Genomic DNA, 9,216 nt, shown 5'->3' on the forward strand with positions numbered 1-9,216 from the left:
TAGTAGTAGTAGTAGTAGTAGTAGTAGTAGTAGTAGTAGTAGTAGTAGTAGTAGTAGTAGTAGTAGTAGTAGTAGTAGTAGTAGTAGTAGTAGTAGTAGTAGTAGTAGTAGTAGTAGTAGTAGTAGTAGTAGTAGTAGTAGTAGTAGTACTAATAATAATAATAATAATAATAATAATAATAATAATAATAAAGAAAAAGAAGGAGAAGAAGAAGAAGAAGATGAGAACTTTGAGATGGAATATTAATGTAACGATTAAACAATGATAATAACAAATGTCAAGGTTAGAGGTTCCACTAATGGTATATCAAACAAGTATAGTATAAACTCTTATTATTGAATTGGAAACCACACACAAAGGAGGTTCCAATCAGATTATATATTGTTAACATGATTACATTAGTCATCTTATTCAATTAATGCTAATACTTGTAAATCTCGTCAAGCATTCATGATTATAACTTATGTTAACAATAAATCAAGTTCCTTTCATAGCTCAGGTGTCGGTTATACCATACATTATGGGCTATGAAAGTGCCAAGCATTTGTTGTACCAAGTGTTATACAACATAAATCAAGATTAGTCATTTAACAAGCAAAGTATTAAAGAGTGAACAAGATAACAAATATAAAACATGTTAGTATCAAACATTAAAGTTCATATTAAGTTTACATTATACTTATTCTTACACCATTAGTGTAACCTTTTCACCTTGACATAATTAACTTAGCTAGACATAATGAAAGAAAGCAAAATAGATAAACAAAATAAGAACATAAAAGTTAACTAAGTAAAGGAAAGGAAATGAAAGGCATAAACTTAATATTAATGAAAACAAAGCATAAAAAATACAAAGAGAGAAAGGAAGAGCATGATCTTGATCTGGAAACCAAGATGCCTAAATGCATGGAAAATGCCTCCTTTTATAGGCCAAAATTGGGAACTATTGATTTGATGACTAATTGATAAGTGGGTGACCAACTTTTGACTTGGTGACAATCCTTATCTTCTCTTGTCTGCCCAAAACGTCATTGATAACGTCAAAATTGGAGCCAGTTGTAAACATGAAAGTTGTAGGCAATTGTCTCAGCTTTCTTGTGTAAAACATTCAGCTCATTTGGACTTCTAGAACTCCAGATATGGCCAAAATACCGAACAGTGCTCGGGCTGGAAGACAGATTCGGGCTTCTTTGTTGTTGCTACTATTTGGACTTGATAATGGCCTTTTTAGATCTTGGGCTCCATATGAAAGTTGTAGGCCTATGTCTTACCTTTCCATCCATATAAATTAGACCTAAATCTGAGATTTATAGCTCCAGATATGACTCAATTACCGAACAGTGTTCCGGTTTGGATTGCACCGACATCTCTTTTCTAAGTTTGGTTATCTCTTTGTCCTTTCAATTTCAGTTCTTAAATTCATCAATCAATCCTTTTATTTATGTGATAGGCCTCAATTTAAAATGAACATTTACCTTAAATTAAAGGTATCTTATATTATTAGATATATTATTATAAAACATGCTTTAGTTAAGGAGTTATTGATACTTCAAGTGCAAAATGATGATATAAAAGCATGATAAAATGCACTTTTAAGTACTAATCAATCTCCACCAAGATACTTCTCAAAAGTTAATAAAAGATTATCTAAATATTCCTTATGTTTTGAAATAAATCTTGACTTTTGATAATTTTTACAAGCTTTGCAAAACACATGTGTGTCTTTGAATATGATGGGCTAATAGAATCTATATTTTAAGATTTTTACAGTCGTCATTTTTTACGAGAAATGACTCCCACATGCCTTAGAATAACAAAGTTTAACACTATTTACCTTATTATCCGAAATGCATCTTCAAAATATTTGATCAGAATAATATTTGAATAAGTAAAGGTCATCCTAATAAAATTTCTTCACTTTGTTCAAAAACTTTCCTTTGTTTTCGGTACTCTAGTGAGTTGGCAAAAATTAAGAAGTAAGAAAATTGATATTTTTAGCAAACCAAGGCATTCAACTAAGAGAAAGTAAAGATTCATCAAAAAAATAATTATTGATTGGTGTGATGTCAGATGTCGAATCTACAAAAGATCTGCATCTATATTTTTAGTGCCTTTTTTATTCTTGATTTTTTCATGAAAATAAATCATTTGTAAATTTTTAAATTCATCAAACTCAATTTTACTCAAAGTAAATTCAAGTTGATGATAAATTAATTCTTCAATAAGATCTACTTCTTGTAAATCATTATCATCTCCAGGTTGCTTGCAAATGTTGAAAATATTCATTTACGATGTCATGTTTCCAAATGATAGCTTCATCAGTCCATTCCTATAATTAATTAATGCGTTAGAAGTTACAAGAAATGGATGTTGAAAATAACAAGAAATGAATTGCATGTTTCAACAGATTGTGTGTCCATGACAATAAAATCCACAAGGTAAATAAATTTATCGACTTGTATTAACACAGCTTCAACTATTCCTTTAAGCATTTTTATAGATTTATCAGTAGGTTGCTTATAAATGTTGAAAATATTTGATTAGTACTTAAAAGTACATTTTTATCAAGGTTTTATATTATCATTTTACACTTGAAGTATCAATAACTCCTTAACTCAAACATGTTTTATAATAACATACCACATAAATGAAAGGATTAATTGATGAGTTTAAGAACTAAAATTGAAAGGGCAAAAGGATGGTCAAACTTAGAAAAGAGATGCTAGTGCTGTCCAAACCGGAATATTGTTCGGTAATTGGGTCATATCTGGAGTTGTAGATCTCAAATTTAGTACTTTATATGAATGGAAAGGTAAGACATAGGCTTACAACTTTCATGGGACTCAAAGATTTAAAAAAGTCATTTTCAAGTCCAAATTATAGCAACAACGAAAAAGTTTAAATCTATCTTGTAGCCTAAACACTATTCAGTATTTATCCCATATCTGGAGTTCTAGAAATCTAAATGACCTCCATTTTTTTTTTCTAGAAAGGTGAGACAATTTCCTACAACTTTGATATTTCAAGTGGTTCCAATTCTGACGTTATCAATGATGTTTTGGGCAGATAAGAGAAGATAGAGATTGTCACCAAGTCAATAGGTGGTCACCCACTCATCAATTAGTTATCAAATCAATAGTTTCTAATTTTGCCTTATAAAAGGAGGCATTTGTCATGCATTTAGGCATCTTGGTCTCCATATCAAGATTATATTTGAATTTTTAGTTCTAAAATATTAAATTAGATTTTTGTGATGCTTTGTTGTTTATAAATTATTTATACTTTATTTATACATAATTTTTTGATTTACGTTACCTGAGTCTACCAAACATGTCTGGTCCAAGTTTACTTGAATAATAATAACAACAACAATAATCATACTAATAATAAAAGATATAATTTCTATTGAAGGAATAACAAATTAATAAATATAAAATATAAACTATTTTAATGAAAACATATGATTTGAATTTTTAAATTTAAAATATTAAATTAGATTTTTATAATTATTTATTTATAATAATAAAAATATATTTGCATTAATATGATAACTATGTGTAATGTCAGACCCTAATATATTTGCATGGGTCTGATAACAAGTTTTTATATATATATATATATACACGAGAACAACTATATAATTATATTTTTCTAATTCATAGCTTTCTGTACCTTAGTAAATACTAAAAAAAAACAACAATAAGTCACCGAGTTCATATTGTATAATTTGTCTCTTCAAGGATGTTGCCAAAAATTAAATGAAATTTCTTTTAGTGGATTGTATTAGATGAGACTCTTTTTTTTTTTGGCACATTCGTCACATATCAATGACAGAGCAGACTATGCTGTCAAATCTCATTGATGTAAAATTTAAGTCATTCAAAGTCATAAAAAACATCAAATCTTTTTCAACTACCGGGAGATATTCATTACACCCATCAAAGAGCAAATAACTTTTATTTTAATTTTTTTATATTTTAAAATTATTTTAATATATTAATATATAAAATAAATTTTAAAAAATAAAAATATATATATTATTTTAATAAAATTTTACTTTAAAAAATATTTAAAAAACAACAATTACTATAACAATAAACACTACCTACATGACTAGGTATATTTTTATAAACAACTATTTTTTATTTCAAATTATTTTTTTATGTGTTAAATCTTTTTAAAGTATTGATATAAAAAATAAAATTTTAAAAATAAAAATATATATTATATTAATATATTTTTAAATAAAAATTATTTTAAAAAAATCATAATCCTATCACAATATTATAGTATCAATTACTACCTAAATGTTATGACAAAACAGGAATTCGGACACATAACAAATCTAGATCTGTAAAACAGAGAAAAGAAAAGAAAGGGATTAAAGAAAGACAAAAGGAGAGATCAAGGAATAAAAAAAATCAAGTTGCCGCTAGTGAAAAAAATTAGCAGCAACTGCTAGGGTTCAGATAGAGGGCCTTGATCACTAATTCTCTATACTCAAATATTTTATCTTAGAAAGCTACTAAACTTAAAGGTTTGCAGGAGAAACATTCCTTCCCCTGGTTCCCTCTCTTATAATCAACAAAAAGCAAGCAATGCTTTGCTTTCAAGTTGAAGACAAACTAAGAACAAACTCTTTGTTTTAGATTATTTTTTGTTTTAATGAAATGGTGATCAAGAATTGAAATTTGATTTTCCAGTTGAACAACTAATTTATCGTTTCTGAGAACAAAGAGGAAACAGAGGTTTATCATACATAATTTACCAATCAAAGATGTTTTGGAAATTTTATGGACAATCAATCACTGAGGCAAAAGTGCATTTCATGTGGCAGTTCCATCACAATCCAAGGTGTAGCCTACGGTTATTGTCCTAAGGCTGACAAGAATAAAAAAGCATCCATATGAGTCCAGCCCATGTTCAAAGGAAACTAAACTAGTGACGAATCAACGATTGAAATCTCACTAGGATCCCATCAACACCATGTCTTCCCAAGAATATCCCTTCAGACAATGGCTCTGTTATTTCTATTTTCTCCTGTCATGCATCAAGAGGTTTGTCGTTCGGAATACGAGGTAGACACACGCACAGATAGAAAGGCATGTATTTTAGTTTTGTGTATGATAGCTGGTTTTTAGGACAGATATTTATTATTTTTGGATCTCCATAAATGTCTCAAACCGTGATGAACTCGTACAGAATTTTTGGTTTTGTCAAGACTAAGTAGAATGGCCTGAAAGGGAGCGGAAATCGGCAAAATAACTTGTCCTCTTTGGAGTCAGAATCGAAAGAAATAAACTAGTAGAATTCTAAAGCAAGGAAGCAGTCCTCATTGGAAACTGGATTTTTTAAGGAAATAACAAAGAAAAAACTATAACAAGGAGTACTAGAAACATTCATATCTTTATGATTTTTCCGTCTGCTGACTGTATAGATCTCCGTCTTTTATTTCAGGGAAGATACCAGTACATAGCATTGAAAAGATGCACCTAACTTTGGAAAGTGAATTTAATTGGTAGAATTACAGCTCCGCTCATCTAGTTCTTGGCCACAATGCATGCTGTTTCACATCGCTAAGAAATGAATACCCTGGTACAGACGCAACCACTAAGTTTGAACTAGTGATGACTACCATGGGTTCTTCTTCTGCAGGCTGTTAAAGGGTTTAGGCCCATATGGTCATGTTATTACGAGGTCCATGAGTTTGGTATAGACTGTAGAATTTTGTTTTGGGCCAGCCCACTAATTCCTGAACTTAGGCATGCAGGTTCCTGGGAATTAATTCTACACTCGAAACACAAAAATTCGTCTGATACGAAAATGGCATTGCAATCTGCATGCATAAGGCCGGGAGTTACTTGGGTTCTCGTAGCAACCACATTTCAGGAGCAAAAGTTCTTCCTAATATAGAAACAATAAAATAAAATCATTTGAAGAGATATTAGAATTTTATTAGATAAATTTAGAATTATTTAAAAAATTATTATTAAAAAATTAAATTTTTTTTAATTTTAAATAATTTTTTAAAGACTAAGTTATCAAAAATAAAAAGTTATCTAATTATCCAGCCTTCCATAATAATTTATACAAGCTACTAGTGAAAAATCTCATAAATTTTTATTTGTAAGGAATTGCTATGTCTATAATGCTAATTCTTTATTCTATGACTTATGTAATTTTTCTATTTTAGAGACAACCATAAAAAAAAAAAGGTATAGTTGACTATTTATAGAAAAATTTAAAAACCCTGTAAATTAATAAAATATCATTTTTTTCAAATATAAACTATGCATATAATTCAGGATAAGTTTAGAAATTAACTCAATTAAGTTCTTATTTAATTTTCTAGATTTAAAAATATAATCTATGTATTAATAATATTATTATCTTTAATTTTTAAAATATATTTTAATCAAGTCATACTTAATTAAATCATCCCAATTTAATTTTTAAATAATGATTCTTAATGTTCGACCTATTAGATTTCTAATATATTGGTCCAAATATAAACTATAATTCTAATTAAATAAAACTAAATAAATTAAACAATTAATTTATTATCAATTCAATAATTAATTAATTTATATTTAAAGATAAAGTGTATCGTTTAACAACGCATCATAATATCCTAAATATTAGAAAAGTTATCAGTGGTTTGATTTAACCTTTTAGTAATCAGTTTCTTAATGTTATTAATATCATTTCATCAATAATATTCTAATTTAGCATTAAAGCATGAAGTATATTTACCATGTTAAATAATATTTATTCTCTATGTAATAGTCATTGGTAATTTGAATAAGATTTTAAACTTTTTTCAAATCTCGTTCCACCTTGGTGAAAAATTTCCCGGTCAATATTATTTGAGAATAGATGAAATATTTTTCCTAATTCATCTATTATGATAAATCATCTCTTGATCACTTAAGTACTTTCATATAGTCCATGTTATACCCAATATTTACCCCTTCATTACCTATATTAAGATAGCATGTAATAAGATCAAAGTATAACATTTTTTATGTACAATAACTGAGTGATCTTAAGTCTAAGGATCACTTACACAATCATCATGTGAATCTTTCCACAGATACAAATGATCTCTCCATATGAAATTCTCACGTGGGTCAATTCAGTGTAGATGTTTTATGATAAGCATATATATATATTAGTTCTAGGTATCCCTTATACTTCAGCTTATGAGAAGAATTGTTTCCTTTCATAAAGAAAATAACATAATATGTATCAGTCTTTACGGTTTTAATATATTTCATCAACTAGGAACATTTTAGGAATAATATATTGATGTAATAGAAATCTCATATTTATAATAATTTTTATAATTTTCTTTGCAAAATATTTTTGTCTCATAGACTTTATCTTTACTCTAGATTCATAAATATATTAGATTTATTAATCTAATATTATATAAATATTAAACATAAATTAAGCCTTTATTAATAATAATTATGTTTTTACATTAATATACTAATGTTATGTGTAACCAACTGATTGACTACATAACATATTAAACTAAAAACAACTCTCACTTGCACTAAAGTCAATTACTCATATATCTAAAATCATATTACTCTTGCCCTGCTTATGTATTTGATTTGGGATGAAAGAAACAACCGCATCTTTGCACACAAGTCCACCTCCGTAGATGCCAAATTTCGAAGATTTCAAATACTTTTCTACATAATTTTGCACTTCCATGAAAAAGACCACTCTCTTTACCTTATTGCTGATGAAAAGGTGTTAGTCTTCATTGCTTGTTACAATTGTCTTTGTTATTGGGTTTTTTTCTGCTCAGTTTTATTTACAAGAATAAAAAGCTCTCAGTTTTTATGGCTGAGCATGTTTCTAAGTTAGTTGATGCTATCTCTTACAAGTTTCAATTTCAGTTCTTCATTGTTCTTCATTTATAAAGGAATCATTTTCCTTGTACTACGTGATTGCATAGTGAAGCCTTGTCTATGTATATTGACACAACCAAAAAATTAATATCTTCTATCAAATGTAGAAGTGTTAAAGTAATATATAACCTGGCAAGATCAGGGTCGAATTATAGGGAGGTTAACTATATAAATTATAAATAACAATAACAACAACAACAAACTAATAAGTTAAAGAGAACTTTGAGATATAAGATTAATATGAAGACTAAACAATGATGAAAATAAATATCAAGGTTAGAGGATCCACTAATGGTATTTCAAATAAATATAGTATAAATTTTTTTTATTACTAAACTGGAAATTACATATAAAAAAGGTTCTAATCGGATTATAAATTATTAACATGATTACATTAGTTATCTTATTCGAAAATACTAATACTTTTAAATGTTGTCAGGCATTCTTGTTAGTAACTTATGTTAACAACAAATCAAGTTCTTTTTTACACGAATAAAAGATTGATGTCTTCTTTCAAATACAAAAGTGTCGTAGTAATAAATAACCCGGCAAGACTGGGGTCGAACCATAGGGAGATTAATTGTATAAATTATAAAAAACAACAATATTAGTAGTAATAAAAGAAAAAAAACAAGAAGAACAATAACAACAACCTAACAACAACAACAATGATAGTAGTAATAGAAGAAGAAGAAGAAGAAATTGATGAGAACTTTGAGATGGAAGATCAACATAAGGATTAAACAATGATAACAACAATAATAATATTAATAATAACAATAGAAGAAGAAGAAAAAGAAGTTAATGAGAACTTTGAGATAAAAGATCAATGTAAGGATTAAACAATGATAACAATAAATGTCAAGGTTAGAGGATCCACTAATGGTATTTCAAACAAATATAGTATAAAATCTTATTATTCAACTGGAAATCACATACAAAGGAGGTTCCAATTGGATTATAAATTGTTACCATGATTACATTAATTATTTTATACAAATAATGCTAATACTTGTAAATATTGTTAGACATTTATGATTATAACTTATGTTAACAACAAATTAAGTTCCTTACATAGTATATGTGTAGGTTATAACATACAGTTGGGCTATGAAAGTAACAAGTATTTATTGTACCAAGTGTTATACAACATAAATCTAGATTAGTCATTTAACAAGGTATTAAAGAGTGAATAAGATAAGAAATACAAAACATGTTAGTATCAAACATTAAAGTCCATATTAAGTTTACACTTTACTTATTCTTACACCATTAGTGTAACCTTTTCACCTT

General features: G+C 27.6%; 1 long non-coding RNA gene across 1 annotated transcript in view; it reads left to right on the top strand.

The window, feature by feature from the left end:
- Positions 1 to 5,347: 5,347 nt before the first annotated feature.
- LOC105114497 (uncharacterized) overlaps positions 5,348 to 9,216 on the top strand; it is a 10,137-nt gene continuing 6,268 nt past the window's right edge. The window contains exon 1 of the long non-coding RNA XR_840145.1: positions 5,348 to 5,641. This is a non-coding gene — a long non-coding RNA (uncharacterized LOC105114497). The remainder of the gene's footprint in view (positions 5,642 to 9,216) is intronic.

The sequence above is a fragment of the Populus euphratica genome, unplaced genomic scaffold (genome assembly GCF_000495115.2).
Source record: "Populus euphratica unplaced genomic scaffold, PopEup_1.0 scaffold535.1, whole genome shotgun sequence".
In the NCBI taxonomy this organism is placed as follows: Eukaryota; Viridiplantae; Streptophyta; class Magnoliopsida; order Malpighiales; family Salicaceae; genus Populus; species Populus euphratica.